The sequence below is a fragment of the Bos indicus x Bos taurus genome, chromosome 4, assembly GCF_003369695.1.
Source record: "Bos indicus x Bos taurus breed Angus x Brahman F1 hybrid chromosome 4, Bos_hybrid_MaternalHap_v2.0, whole genome shotgun sequence".
Taxonomy (NCBI): Eukaryota; Metazoa; Chordata; class Mammalia; order Artiodactyla; family Bovidae; genus Bos; species Bos indicus x Bos taurus.
The window spans coordinates 44,612,514-44,629,162 of record NC_040079.1 but is presented as its reverse complement, the minus strand read 5'-3'; positions in this window follow the sequence as shown (position 1 = coordinate 44,629,162).

Sequence of the window (16,649 nt, the reverse complement as noted above, 5' to 3'; positions counted from 1 at the left end):
CAAGCCCCTCGTGCATCTTTCTGAGCAGGTGTGCGACTATTGATCCCCTCAGGAGTCAGAGTGCCATCTGGGTTGCATCCTGGTGCCAACTCTAGGATCAAGCCTGAATAATGCTGCTCTCTGCTGGTATCACTGCTGCCCAGATCCAGGGCCCACCCCCAAAGAGAAGAGAGTGTAACAACTGATGTTCTCAGTGCTTAAGGTAGGGGGTTTTGGTGTCTTGACTGCTTATGTAGAGTGATAACAACAGCAATAGCAAGAAATGACCGCCTACCTTCTGGGCATTAGTACTGGGCCTGTGGCCTCCAGTAACCCTTTGCTCTTCCCTATTGCCAAGCGCTGTATTATATATGAGAAACTTAGGCTTTGGGGATTAAGTAATTTTCCATAATGTAAAAAGTTTGTGAGTGATTGACCTGATACTAAAGCCCATGCTTTTAACATAATTGGAAAATGCCTTCCTTCCTCCCTTTCCCTCCTTCCCTCTCTTCCTTCCTTCCTTCATATATTCCTTAGGATATGGCCATGGGTCTGGTTCACACCAAGACAAACATGTCCTTCCTTGGAAGAGCACAATAGGGCCCAAGAATGCTGCCCCAGGCTGTATAGGTGCAGAGGGAGGCAGACCCAGGGAAGAGGAGGGGTGTGGGAGCCAGTGAGGCGATGCGCCCAGGAGTAAGTTCTGGAGTGGCCAGATGAAGCCCATTTGCTGGAGAGCCTGGGAGGGAAGGAGAGAGTCTAAATCTTGTGTTCAGGATGATGAAGCATGGGCTGGACAGAGCAGTGGAGCAAGAAGGAGGAGCAGCAGCCTTTGAAGAGGGTCAGTAGGACCCTGATTTTCACGGATGGGACAGCTCTGAAATGGGAAGAGGTTTAAAGCAGAGGGTGAAAATTAGGAATCAGGGTCCATGAGTTTAGTTTGACTCATATCATGCTTCTGCTGTAGTTTTTGTTTTATTTTGCATTTTAATTGAGCCAATTGAATAACCAACAGATTACACATAGAAGTCTGGATTTTTTTTTTTTTTCTCTTTTCTCTGTAAATCAGATTGGTTATGTTTGGCATGGACTGCAGTGGGTTGACATGTTTGTGGCCATTTTGCAAGGGCACGGCTCCCTTCTCCTGGCCTTTGCTCAACCTCTAGGGCACCAACTCACCAGACAAGAGGTGCTCCTCAACCTGCCTGGGCCTGGGGCGTTTGAAACTGATTCTAGCCCTCAGGTGTGGGATGGGTTAGTGTCTGAAAGGAGGGCAGTGAAGATCATTACAGGTGAGAAGATCCTTACACTTGGCCTGGGGTGCTGGCTGTGTCATCCTGACAGATACTGAGGTCCCCTAGGATGTCAGTAGGAGTTGTGGAGGTGATCTCCAGCCTGCACTTATCATGGAGGATACTTAGGATAGCCATGTGGGGCGAGGATGGGCAGAGGGTGAACAACCGGATACCAGATACCAGGAGCTTCAAAGCACATTTTTACATGCAGATGGAAAAGCAAAGACATTTCACAGTTTACATTCTACTCAAATACAAAAAGAGAAATGAACAGATTTACTTGGCGATTAAGGCTTTAATTGGCCTGAGGGGGGAGTCGCAGTGTGTACAATTGCTAATGTTGTTTTGTTCCTTTGGATTTGGGTTAAAAATGCAATTTATTTTGCTTAGGGACTTTTAGGGATTTTCCAAGGCTAAAACCATGTAAGTGTCAATCATACAGCAGGCAATCTGCTCTTTCTTTATCATACTTTAAAGTCATTTAATGAAAACTTAGGGAACAGACTTGGGAATATAATACAATTGGACTCCTTTAAATTGAATATATATTTTCTCAACCCCAATAGGTCATTTCCAGGAAAAGAATGGCTGTGCTACTGTACTTATTGTTATAAAACTAGGCAGCCTGAGAGGGTTGCTTGTACTATTCATGGAAAATAGCTGAGTCACAAATGGGAATTGCTAAGACTGTCCCATAAGAAATGCTGGGTAACTTCTTCAGCACTGAAATGAGTTTCAGTGATTTCTTCACCCCTACCCCTCAATTCCCACCAGCATTGTGGTAGGTGTGGGGACTGCCAGGTCACAGCCAGCAGTGACCAGCCCTTTCTAAATTGCCAGCCCTTTCTCCAGTGTCATAGCTGCCATTTGGGGTCAGATGAAAATGAAGCATGTTAGAAAGTGTCACATTCCTGGCTTTATCTCCACCTTCTAACAGAGGAACTTGAATAGTGAGAAGCCTTTTCTTTCCTATCTTAGAATCCATTTTCACAGTTGACTATTATAGGAGCTGATCTCTTAACTATGCATTTTCCATGTACCCAAACTCAACATTTCCTAAACTGACCTCTTTTGGAGACGGTCTTAACTTGAGCTTCCTGAATTATCTCCTGAAATCCTACGTTCTAGGGGTTCAGCCAGTTGTCTCCTTTGCACTTCTCTGGACAAGAACTGCCCTGGCTTTTCCTGCCCCCAGACCATCCTTCATATACAGGTGGTGAATATATATATATTCCCAATAAAAAATTACCAACATACAAGAAAAACCCAAATGGTTCAGAAATAGTAATATACAAAGTATGCAACAAAATATGTGTGAATACCTTCAAAACCTCAGTGTAAAGAAAGACTTACAGTGTCTTAGAGGCAGTAATGAAGGATTGATTAATTTGACAACTTAAAAAGAAAAATGTGTTCATGGCAGAAAAGCATCAAGAATAATCTTGAGTCTATATTTGCAATATATGTCACAGATAAGGGAACTAATATTCCTTATTTATAAAGAACATTTTAAAAGAATCTGAACTTTTTTTTGCAGGAACTATTTTTATCATGTTAAAATATTTCTTAATGATCTGGCAATTATTACTTGAAAGAGAGTCCAGAACACAGATTTATGACTGTACTAGCCCTGTCCTTGATGAGAGTCTTATGAGTTATATACAAAACATTATTCCTTAGGGTGGAATTACTGAAGGTCAAAGATGTTGTGAACTTGCTAGAGCTTAGTCCTGCCTGTCTAGCTGCTTCCACCAGACCACAAGCAGGTATAAAGATTGACATAATTTAAGCCTTTGAATTTAAATAGTTAACAATGGTTTGAATGCTCTTTCTCAAATGCATCAGCTCAAAATTTGGTCAAAAGACAGCTTTTCAATCACAAATTCATCTACTTTTGTCTTTTTGGACATATGTTTGGACAAGACATTCAGAATAATTTGAAGTTATTATTATCTTTAAACTAAGTCTAAAAATCCTATAAAAGTGGCTACACGTGTGTGCTCAATCACTCAGTCATGTCTGACTGTTTGCAGCCCCATGGGCTGTAGCCCACCAGGCTCCTCTGGCCATTGGATTTTCCTGACAATAATACTGGAGTGGGTTTCCATTTCCTTCTCCAGGGGATCTTCCTGACCAAGGAATTGAACCCATGTCTTCTGCATTAGCAAGTGTATTCTTTATCACTGAGCTAACAGGAAAGCCCATAAACGTGGCTAAAGGAGATTTAAGGACTTCAAAACCTTGATGATATATATGTTGGTGAGTCTCTGGTGAAATGGATACTGTTATACTTCTGTGTTGGGAAAGTTAAATGGCACAGTCCCAGGGAGATGAATTTCCAAAATACATGTGCATTTATCCTTTGACTCAGCAATCTCACTTCTAGAAATTTTCCCTAAAGACACACCTCTAAAATACAAAAATACACAAGTACAAAATTATTTGTTAGCATTGTTTGTAATTGCAAAATTTTGGAAATTACCAAAATGCCCAATATAGGAGAATGAGTTTAAAAATTTGGTACTTACACAAATGAGAAATATGCAGCGGTATGAAAGAATAAGAAAGATCTATATGAAGAGTCTGCAGTAAATTCTGAGTCTCTGTTTACTAAAACAGGAAAGACGATCAAGGAGAACGTATAGTATGCTGCCTATTCTGATGAAGGAAGGAGAAATAATAAAATATACAGGTATTTGACAATTTTGGCAAAAACAAAACAGAAAAGCACTGGAAGGATAAATCAGAAAACAGGAAAACTGGTTCTAAGCTGGGTGAGCCCAATGGTGTTGAAGGGTCAGAGGACAGAGTTAATTTTCTGGTTATGTCTTAAAGGATTTTGACTTTTGGAAACATTGGTATTCCACATATTCAAAAATAACATTACATAAACAATTATGGGGGAAAATCTAATACTGAATACAATTAGTAACAGATGAATATAGGTCTACTTCATACACACAGTGAAGGAAAAAAATCAAATGTAAGTAGCTTGAACATGGTTATTTGATTGTAAAATGGCAGTCTTAACTGCAATTAGTTGTGCACTCTCATTAGTAAGTCTGGGTTTGTAGTGTTGTGTGTATAGCAATTCTGAAGCTATCTTAATGTAGGATAAGCCAGGCTTCAGCAATATGTGAACCGTGAACTTCCAGATGTTCAAGCTGGTTTTAGAAAAGTCAGAGGAACCAGAGATCAAATTGCCAACATCCGCTGGATCATGAAAAAAGCAAGAGAGTTCCAAAAAACATCTATTTCTGCTTTATTGACTCTGCCAAAGCCTTTGACTGTGTGGATCACAAGAAACTGTGGAAAATTCTAAAAGAGATGGGAATACCAGACCACCTGACCTGCTTCTTGAGAAACCTGTATACAGGTCAGGAAGCAACAGTTAGAACTGGACATGGAACAACAGACTGGTTCCAAATAGGAAAAGGAGTTCGTCAAGGCTGTATATTGTCACCCTGCTTATTTAACTTCTATGCAGAGTGCATCATGAGAAACGCTGGGCTGGATGAAGCACCAGCTGGAATCAAGATTGCCAGGAGAAATATCAATAACCTCAGATATGCAGATGACACCACCCTTATGGCAGAAAGTGAAGAAGAACTCAAAAGCCTCTTGATGAAAGTGAAAGAGGAGAGTGAAAAAGTTGGCTTAAAGGTCAACATTCAGAAAACAAAGATCATGGCATCTGGTCCCATCACTTCATGACAAATAGATGGGGAAACAGTGGAAACAGCGTCAGACTTTATTTTTTTGGGCTCCCAAATCACTGCAGATGGTGACTGCAGCCATGAAATTAAAAGACGCTCACTCCTTGGAAGAAAAGTTATGACCAACCTAGATAGCATATTGAAAAGCAGAGACGTTACTTTGCCAACAAAGGTCTGTCTAGTCAAGGCTATGGTTTTTCCTGTGGTCATGTATGGATGTGAGATTTGGACTGTGAAGAAGGCTGAGCGCGGAAGAATTGATGCTTTTGAACTGTGGTGTTGGCGAAGACTCTTGAGAGTCCCTTGGACTGCAAGGAGATCCAACCAGTCCATTCTGAAGATCAGCCCTGGGATTTCTTTGGAAGGAATGATGAAGCTGAAACTCTAGTACTTTGGCCACCTCATGCGAAGAGTTGACTCATTGGAAAAGACTCTGATGCTGGGACGGATTGGGGGCAGCAGGAGAAGGGGACGACAGAGGACGAGGTGGCTGGATGGCATCACCAACTCGATGGACGTGAGTTTGAGTGAACTCTGGGAGATGGTGATGGACAGGGAGGCCTGGCATGCTGCGATTCATGGGGTTGCAAAGAGTCAGACATGACTGAGCGAATGAACTGAACTGAACTGAACTGAAGGCAAACAATGGTAACCATTATGGGATTCAGAGCTTTCATTTGAATAGGGTGATGGCAAAGAAAGAAGTCATAGTAATGGAGGTATTGGAATGTGTGTGCATGTATACCTGTTTACCCCCCCCACCCCATACACACATGCATATGCACATGTATACACACATGTACACACTAATTTTGTCTACTGAAAATGTCAAGAACCAAAGATATCTCAGGAGCAAAAGAGTCCAGATCTTGGTATTAAAAAAAAATCCAATTTTGATTGATTATAGGTTTGAAGTCTGGGGGGATGATATCTTCAGCTTTGTTCTTTTCTTTTTCTCAATATTTCTTTGGCAATTTGAGATATTTTGTAGTTCCATATAATTTTAGGGTTATTTGTTCTAGTTCTATGAAAAATGCCTTGAGTATTTTAATACGGACTGCATTAAATCTATAGGTTCCTTCAGGTAGTATGGCCATTTTAACAGTATTAATTATTCTAATCCAAGAGCACAGGATATCTTTCTTTATATCGTCTTCAATTTCCTTCATCACTGTTAAACAGTTCTCTTTTGCCTCTCTGGTTAAGTTTATTTCCAGTTATTTTATTCTCTTTGATGCAATTTTCAACAGGACTGTTTTCTTGCTTTCTCTTTCTGATAGTGTATAGAAAAGCAACAGATGTGTGTATATTAATCTCCTATCCTAAACTTATTTATTAGTTCTAATAGTTTTTGGGTGGAGATTTTAGGGTTTTCTATATAAAGTATGTCATCTGCAAAGAGTGAGAGTTTTATTTCCAGCTTGGCATAATACTGACACAGAAACAGACACAGCAGTCTATGGAAGAGAACAGAGAGCCCAGAAATAATCTCACAATTAAGCGCTAACAAGGGAGGCAAGAATGTATAAATGAGAAAAGATGGATCTCTGTAATAAGTGGTGCTGGGAAAACTGGACAGCTAAATGTGAAACAATGAGATTATAACATTTCCTCATACCATATAAACCATAAAACTACTAGAAGAGAACACAGAATACTCATTGACACCCCTTGGATTTGTCTCCTAAGGCAAAAGAAATAAAAGCAAAAATAAAAAAATGAAACCTGATTAAACTTAAACTTTTAATTTAAGTTGTAATTTAATTAAACAACTTTTGCTGTTGTTGCACAGCAAAAGAAACCATCAACAAAGTGAAAAGACAGGATTTCTCCCAACCTACAGAGTGAGAGAAATGATTTGTAAATGATATGACTTACGAGGGGTTAGTATCTAAAATACATAAACAAGTCAGATGACAACTCAGTATTTAAAAGAAAGCCTAATAAAAAGTGGGCAGAAGACCTGAATAGCCATTTTTCCAAAGAAGACATACAGTTGGCCAACAGGCACATGAAAAGATCCTCAACATTGTTAATAATTAGAGAAGTGCTAAACAACAACAAAAAAAGTAAGATATTACCTGACGCCTGTCAGAATGACTATTATCAAAAAGTCTATAAATAGCAAATATTGGAGAGGATCTGAAGAAAAGGAAAGGTCTGTGGGGATTTAAGTTGGTACAGCCACTGTGGAAAAGAGTATGGAGGGGCTTTTTAGGAGTATGAGATTAAGGGATACAAATAGTATGCATAAAGTAGGTAAGCAACAAATATATATTGCAAAGCACAGAGAATTTTTTTTTAATTTAATTTAATTAAAAAAATTTTTTTTTTCGTTTTAAATTTTATTTTTAAACTTTAAAAGATTGTATTAGTTTAGCCAAATATTGAAATGAATCTGCCACAGGTATACATGTGTTCCCCATCCTGAACCCTCCTCCCTCCTCCCTCCTCCCTCCCCATATCATCCCTCTGGGTCATCCCAGTGCACCAGCCCCAAGCATCCAGTATCGTGCATCGAACCTGGACTGGCGACTCATTTCATACATGATAGTATACATGTTTCAATGCCATTCTCCCAAATCTTCCCACCCTCTCCCTCTCCCACAGAGTCCATAAGACTGTTCTATACATCAGTGTCTCTTTTGCTGTCTCGTATACAGGGTTATTGTTACCATCTTTCTAAATTCCATATATATGTGTTAGTATACTGTATTGGTGTTTTTCTTTCTGGCTTACTTCACTCTGTATAATTGGCTCCAGTTTCATCCACCTCATTAGAACTGATTCAAATGTATTCTTTTTAATGGCTGAGTAATACTCCATTGTGTATATGTACCATAGCTTTCTTATCCATTCATCTGCTGATGGACATCTAGGTTGCTTCCATGTCCTGGCTATTATAAACAGTGCTGCGATGAACACTGGGGTACACGTGTCTCTTTCCCTTCTGGTTTCCTCAGTGTGTATGCCCAGCAGTGGGATTGCTGGATCATAAGGCAGTTCTATTTCCAGTTTTTTAAGGAATCTCCACACTGTGCAGAGAATTATAGCTGTTATCTTGTTTCTTTTCTTTTTAAAAAAAATTGAAGTCTAGTTGATTTCCAAAGTGTTAATTTCTGCTGTACACCATTATCTTGTTATAACTTTTAAAGGAATATTATCTGGAAAAATACTGCATCACTATGCTATAACAGTAATCAGGTAGAACATGGACTGATACAGGTGGAGAGAGTGTGGAATTTTTTTTACAATAATGATTTTGCAGTCATCACAAGGTAATTGATTTGAGCAGGGAAGTCATCAACAGGTTCTAGTTCTTGGAAATACTTTGGTTAGAAGTAATCTCCCAGCAGTTACAAAGGGGAAAAGTTAGTTGCAGTGGGGAAACCAGGCAACACCTTTCCTAGGGTCAAGATTGGCAAAGGGCAGATGGGTAATGTGTGCCGTTGATCATCGTCCCCTGAGGATGACCCCAAATCATGTTATTTCTGGTAGAGAATTCATGAGGATGCATCCAATGAGCCAAATGAAGAAATGTTATGTGAAATATCTGATCTATTGTTACCAGTGTTGTGATAGGAAGTGCTCTAGATTAAAGAAGACCAAGGAACCATGATGGACAATGTGGTGTGTCATTCTGGGGTGAATCCTGGGCTGAGGAGAAATATACTATAAAGAACAACTGAAAAAAAATGGAATATTGACTGTAGGCTATTTATGAAAATTACATTAATATGAAGAATACATATTACATTCATGAAAAATTTATAAACTGAATTTATAAACTGTATTATAGTCATATAAAAAGTAAGATTCTTGTTTTAGGAAATACATGCTGAAGTATTGAGTTAAGGGGCAAAATGAACACAAATACTCTTAAATGGTTCAGAAAAATAATATTAATCTACAAAGATAGAAAGAATAAAGACTCTAAAATGGCAAAAATATTACAAAAATGGTGAACCTGTATAAGCTTTCTCTGTATTGTTCTTTAACTTTTTAATAAGTTTGAAATTACTTCCAAATTTAAAAATTCAGAGAAATAAGTAAACCACTCTTCGACAATGGCATACAAGTCAGGAGTGGACAAATGTCGTTCAGTTGTGCAAAGGTCCTTGCATTACCAGGCAAGTGGCTATGGTACAAATTAACATTAGACTTTACTAAGTTAAAAATTCATGTCACAATCTCTAAGATAACCAGTAAAACAATACAAAATAATATTTGATTATTTTAATAATAGAGAAGAAAATGGAATAAAAAATAATCAGTCCAAAATAAGGCAAGATAAGTAACTGAAAGTAAGATAAAATAGGTGGAAAATTGTAGTATAAAACAAACAAGATGGAAAGTTTAAAAACTACCGTATCAGTAAATAAATTAATTGCAAACAGGTGACATTCTTCAAAACAACAGCTTAAATAAATAAAAGACAATGATATGTTATTTTCTCTCTTGTAAAACTGAAAATGCTGCTGCTGCTGCTAAGTCGCTTCAGTGGTGTCCGACTCTATGCGACCCCATAGACGGCAGCCCACCAGGCTCCCCCATCCCTGGGATTCTCCAGGCAAGGTTGCCATTTCCTTCTCCAATGCATGAAAGTGAAAAGTGAAAGTGAAGTTGCTCAGTCGTGTCCAACTCTGAGCGACCCCATGGACTGCAGCCTACCAGGCTCCTCTGTCCATGGGATTTTCCAGGCAAGAGTACTGGTGTGGGGTGCCATTGCCTTCTCCTCAAATTGAAAATAAAAAGAGGGAAAAGCTGTATTCCTGCTGGGTACCTGGCAACAGATTATAGTTTCAAATTTAGTGATCTGAAGGATATTTTAATAAAGGAAACATTGATGATTGTGGATGTGGTTGATGCATTATAGTTTGATTTATTATATGAATGGAAGATGACTTCATGTTTAAAAATGAAAATAATTAACAACATTTACATAATAAAGGAGGCATTTTATATTATTGTTTTAATCAATGTAGAAAAGTTTTGATACAATTCCATAGCTGTTTATGATAAAGTTAGAAACCAGGTAAAGAACAAAGATTTGTCTTTTTAAGAGAAGATATTTATAAAAATTTTATAGCAACCATCATAATTACTGATGAAAAGAATATTGGGGAGGAGATGTGGCTGCCTTCTACTACTTGAACTGCTCAACATTTTACTAGGTATCAAGACACTGTAAAAAGGCGAGTAAAAGAAATAAGTGCATGGATTGAGAAGGGAGAAACAAAGCAATTTTCATTCTGAGATGACATGCTTACAGATACAGAATATCTAAAAGAATTTATTAGAATGAAAAGAATATGTATATATGTATATGTGTATATATATAGAATATATCTGAATCATTTTGAGGTACACCTGAAACTAACACAACATTGTAAATCAACTATACTTCAATAAAAGAGAATTAAATTGAAACTTCAGTGCTCAACAATAAATATAATGAAAGTCAGGAAAAAAAAAAAAGACTTCATTACTCCTGAAAGTGGGAGGAAACGAAGACACTGAAGCGAGACAGACCTAGATTTGACTCTGACGTTTACTTGGCATTTTTAACTTGGAGCCCTAGAGGCAGCAGCACTGAAGTGAGGGATGCTGGCAGAGGAAACAGAGTGGGTAGAGGGGCAGGCAGCCCCTAGGGGTGTGGTGGGCTCTCAGGGCTCAATGGCTGCATTTTCTCCACTAGTTTTGCCTGAGTGGGAAAGGCAAGGTGGAGTTCGACATTCCCTGCCTTTCCTCCTGGATTTGGGCCTCTGGTGTGGTGGGGGCAGGGGCCAGTGGCTTCTTCCTATTTCTCTCTGTCCCTCGGCCTGGGGTGCCCTGCACTGGGGTATCCCCAGGGTGGCATAGCGGGGAAGCAGTCCTGGGGTGGTAGAGTTGGACACTGAGTGAGCCTTGGGCTGCAGGACCCATCTGCTGTCTGCAGTGGTGGCCCAGGAATATCGTGGGCCCCCCAGTCCCGCTCCCGGCTTCCTTTCTCTGGAGGTTAGCTGGCAGCAGGAAACACTCACTCCAGTCCCTCACTGGCTTTGAAGGCAGGAAGGCAGTCACCTCTTCCCGTTGCCCAGTACCACCGAGGGGTACTCGGAAATCAAGGGACCTTGAGAGACACAGTACAATGAACTGTAGCATGACCCAGCAGCCTTTCCTGAAAAAGCAAAATTATTTTTTATAGGATCTTGGTTATATATAAGGCTGAAGCTTATGTTGAATAACTATGTGACTACAGTTACATAATCTTTAGAATCATCCCTTAAAATAATTTTGTATTTTGTTCTTAACTTGTTTTCACTTGGTAAGCAACTTATTGGCCCTTTAGATTGCTTGTAGTTTTCCCTTCATTAACCATAATATTAGGCATAAAATCTTTGTACACATATATATGCCTTTCCCACATTTCACACACCTATGGATAGAGTTCCAGGAATTGCAATGCCTGCTAAAATGGTGTCATCCTTAATATTTATTGTGTCACTTTGTTCTGTATCCACTCAGCAGTTTATGAAATGCCTCTTCTACCAAACTTGTCAGCAGTGGGTATTCCATTTTAGAATGTTTTGTTAATTTGGTCAGTGATCTAAGTATAAATTGCTGATGGCGAAATTAAAAAGTAGCTTGCATGAAAAAATAGTTTTAAAATTCAGTTACTGGCCACTTATCAAAGGGGCTCAATACGTACCTCCATAAATAATCTAGAGATGTTATTTTTATGTCATGTCTTTAATTATTACATCAAATTATACTGTGGCTGTCAACATATTTTACACAAAACCTATTTTTAAAAAATTGTGATTTGCTTGTGAGGTTTTAGGGGAAAAAACATTAGCCTAAAATATAAATGGAAACATGGAACACAGAAGCGAGAGGAACAATGAATTTCCCCCAAACAGCTTGAAGTAATACCAAAAACTTGATCTCATTTTAAACACAACTCTATGGGGTTTCTGGAACTGATTTAAGAGGTCTTTGAAATGGTTAGTTCTTACATCCAGCACATACATAAATACCCACATCAGAAATGCTACAGCTAGAACAAAAGAAGCAAGGTGCAAAAATAGTGTTCTGGGAGAAGTACTCCAAACATTACCGCATTTGCTTCAAAATTTATTTTTTCTTGAAGAACTTCTTTTGAGAGAAATCTGGACTGCTCAGACCCAATTGCAATTGACAGTGGTTTGCTATACTTAACACAGCTGTGTTTTAGGAACAATGCCTCATTATACCTACTGCTGGGAATGAGCAGTGCATTTTAAAAATGGAGCAGTCCTTTCTTATGGAAGGGTTTTCTTTTCATATAGTCTACCTTCCTGAACACAGCTGGTCTTCTCGGATGAGCACAAGGATTTGGGATAGCCTTCACTGTGACTCTGGCGGAGTCGCTTTCCTGCATGGCCCATGAATTCCAGCTGTGTGGATGGCAAGCACGCTGCTCTGTGTCTTCAGCTTGACTTCAGGGTGCCTGTCTCCCTGGGAATGGGAGGAAAGCTGGAAGAGCTGGAGGGGGCTGTGCGTGGCTCAGAAGATGATGCTTTCAATCTGGCTGTTTGTTGATTCTAAGTCACTATTAAGTGACTTACTGCCCCTTTCAGAACTTTACTATCTGGGTTTCTATCTTTGAAAATTGTTGGGATTATACCATATGACATTTAATGCCCTTTCACTTCTATCTTTCCATAATTACTTTACTGTTGCAATTACTGAGGTCTTGGTATTTCTTGACAATTTTTTTTTTTGGTAGATTAGCATGGAAATGTGTAGAAATAGATCTGTTTAATTCGTTCATGTTTTTTCACAAGCAATTACTGAACTTCTGCTTTGTAGAAGGAATTCTGATAGTGTGGGACATAATTTAGTAAATTTACTTGGTTTCTGTCTCCCAAATCTCATGGTTCCCATAAGGGGAAAAGCCAAACATTATTTTGGCAGAACTCAGTAAGTTCAATAGGAAATGCATAAATACGGTCTGGGAGTGTTAGAGAAAAACATTCAATTCTGCCCCAAGTGTTTTAGATTCCCCATCCCTGAAGCATTTGCACCTGAGCTGAACTGTGAACAGCAGATAGAATTGCCAACAAGATGCAAATAACTACAACTGGCTGGCTTTCCTTCTTGATTTAGTTTCTGTGTAGTTTTTTGGTTACTCTAAACAATATCATAAATAAAATTGTGTATATCTATATTGAAATCTGTTTCTACATCTCCATCTACATACCTCCCTCTACGTTTATCTCCACACCTGTATCCATATCTATGTCTATATTGAGTAGGGAATAATAGGGGCAAAATAGAGGCCTGGAAAAGAGAATATTCTGACTGCTCTGAAGGCTAGTGGAGCTCTTGGAGTAATGGAGCCCAAGGGGCTTCACACCTTGCTGCACACTAGAATGTCCTTGGGTGGCTTTTACACCACTGATTCTCAGACCACACTTTGTATTAATGCAATCAGAGTCTCCAGGGGTGGAAGTATTTGTTGTTGTTTAGTTGCTAAGTTGTGTCTGACTCTTTGTGACCCCATGGACTGCAGTACGCAAGCCTCTCTGTCCCTCACTATCCCCTGGAGTTTGCCCAAGTTCATGCCTTCCAACCATCTCATCCTCTGCTGTCCTCTTGTCCTTTTGCCCAGCATCAGATAGAGGCATTAGTACTTAAAAAATTCTCCCAAGTGATTCTAACCTGGAGCCAAGCTGGAGGATCAGTACCTGACCATAGGAAACCATTAGAGATTTGGATCCTGTGGGCAGTATTTCTGGGGTGTGTCTTAGGAGGATCCTTCTAACAATCAGGCTGCAGAGGAAGGAAAGCAAAGAGAGGCAAGAAGCAGGAGTAGTACCTGCAGGAATCAGTGAGTGAGGCTGATGGGGAGGGTTGCAAGTGATAGAAGCTCAGAAGGGCCCACTGGGAGGTATGGCAAGGAATTCCGTAAAGAGGGAAGGAAGAGGAGGGTTGGGGAATGGAGGCTGGAGCCCCTGGATGAAGAATAGTGTTGTTAAGTGAGGCAGACAGAGGGGTGCCTAAGAGAGCCTGCTGCTAAGTCGCTTCAGTCGTGTCCGACTCTGTGCGACCCCATAGACGGCAGCCCACCAGGCTCCCCCATCCCTGGGATTCTCCAGGCAAGAACACTGGAGTGGGTTGCCATTTCCTTCTCCAATGCATGAAAGTGAAAAGTGAAAGCGAAGTCGTCAGTCATGTCCAACTCTTTGGGACCCCATGAACTGCAGCCTACCAGGCTCCTCAGTCCATGGGATTCTCCAGGCAAGAGTACTGGAGTGGGGTGCCATTGCCTTCTCCGAAGAGAGCCTGAGGAGGAAATATTTGCTAAGTCAGAGGTAGAGGAGACAAGTTCTGGGGGAAAGCTTTGGACTGGAGGGAAGTGTTTGGGAGTCATGGATTCAGGGGTTGTCAGGCTTCAGGGATAAGTGTGCCCCCAGTCCCCACCCCAGGAGGCAGTGACGCTGGAGGCACCTGCACCACTTCAGCTGAGGGTCTGGTGGGGGCATGCCCCACACCTCAGCAGGGTGTGTGAGGCACTTGACCTTAACTTGAAGACTGATTTCACACCAGCAATCCTATTCCACAGATTCCATAGCTCTTCCTTCCATTCTTTCTGAAGTAGAAGATTAACAGATGAATGACTCAGCATTTAAGGGAGGAAACAAACATGGAGGCCACTTTGTTGGCTGCTTCCGGGACACGGAAGATGCCCTTACCACTCAGGTGCCTGTGTGCAGCGTCTGGAAACCCAAGAAGCTAGAGTTGCTCTTGACCTGTGAGAACATGGATGGGTCACACCATCCCTGTTTTCCTGGATTATTCTCTTTTCTTAGCTTACTCTCTTTGTTGAAGTTTTTTGGTTTTTATAACCACAGAGAAAGGGAAAATGGTATCCATTTTGAAGGGAGACAAGTGGATAGCAGACATCCAGGAATAAAAAACCCAAATTGAAAATGTTTTAGACTTAAAATGTTTTAACAATTTAGGATATTCCTATCCTAAAATGTCTGAACCAATGGCAGAATTGGATATGCTTCAAATATATATATATATATATATATATGTATATATCTATCTGAATCACTTATTATACTCCTGAAATATTATAGATCAACTATATATTCCAATAAAAAATAAAGATTAAAAAAAGAAATGGGTGTGACTTGTTCTCAGCCCATTCATCCCCTACTTAGGAGCTGGGATTGTTTGAAGGTTGCCCTAAGGGAGCAGAGGTCACTTCCCTAGGTGTTTTAGATGCTGACTGGGACTATTTGGTCACCTGCGTGCAAAATGTAAGTCTTCGACTTTAAGGTAATATATTCAGCTTTGTGCGTGTGTGTCAACTCATCATAAGAGCTCTTGGGTGAGGAAGAATGAAGCCTTGTTGGTCTTAAGCAAAAAAATAGATCAAATTATCTATCCTGAAATGCTTCTGTAACAAGAGGTAAATTTAGACATACTGTGAAATCTCTCCTTTTGAGTCCCTTTTGAGGTGGATGCGTGTGTATGTGTACATGTACGTGTGTGTGTGTGTGTGTGTGTAATATGGGAATCTAAAGGTGAGGGTCTTGCCAATTTTAAACAATTGGCATCTTTGTTTAGCTGTTAAATTCCATATTCTTGCCAAGATCCAGCTCTGCAATCACTAAACCCTCCAGCATCTGCTTTCTTAAAGTCCTGGGGTGCTTATGCACTTTCTGGTGAAAGTCAGCATTTTGCCAGAGTGCCAGAAGTGATTCTCAGACTCCAGAGACTCTTCCAGAAGTCTGCTTCTTTAGCTTAGGGGCCTCAGAGCAGCTCACTGCACAGGGCTCCCTTTGTCCTGTGCCCCTAGAAACCGAAGGTTCGGGCTTCATCTTCGTCATCTTGCCAGGTGGCCTCCATTACCCTGCAGGGCTCTGGGCTCCCCTTCACAATTTTTAAAACATTAATTGATTAATTTTATTTTTGGCTACACTAGGTCTTTGTTGCCGTGCATGGGCTTTCTCCAGTTGCAGCAAGTGGGGGCTACTCTCTAGCTGCTGTGTATGGGCTTCTCACTGCAGTGGCTTCTCTTGTTGAGCACAGGCTCTAGGTGCTCAGGCTTCAGTAGTTGTACCTCTCGGATTTAGTTGCTCCACAGCATGTGGGATCTTCCCAGACCAGGGATCGAATCTGTGTCCCCTGCATTAGCAGGAGGATTCTTAACCGCTAGACCACCAGGGAAGTCCTTCCCTTCATAATTGCTTAGCTGTCTCTTTTTTTCTTTTCTCTGACCAATGATATAAATGCAAAATGTTGTGAAAATTTCAACCTCTGTTCATAGTTATATTAATCCTCATTTACAGAATGTTTCCTCTTTCTAACTTAGTATACCCTGAAACTAATGGTGGAGTCCACATTTACTTGAGTAATCCCAAATATTATGGGTCCACATAACCTCAGGTATTATTGATCCTTCTATCTCAAAGATGAAGAGATCAGGGCTTGGAGAAGTTGTGACTTTCCCAGGCCAGGTCACCACATTTTTAGTAGGTGAGTGTATCTTTACCTCCAGATTTTCTGACCCTGGTCAACTGCTTTCCTCAGTACTGTTTGGCCCTGGACTGGATTTGAGGGCATAGAAATGAGATGCCACCCATGTTCTGATATTCATGAGGCAGTTTGCTCCTCTTAA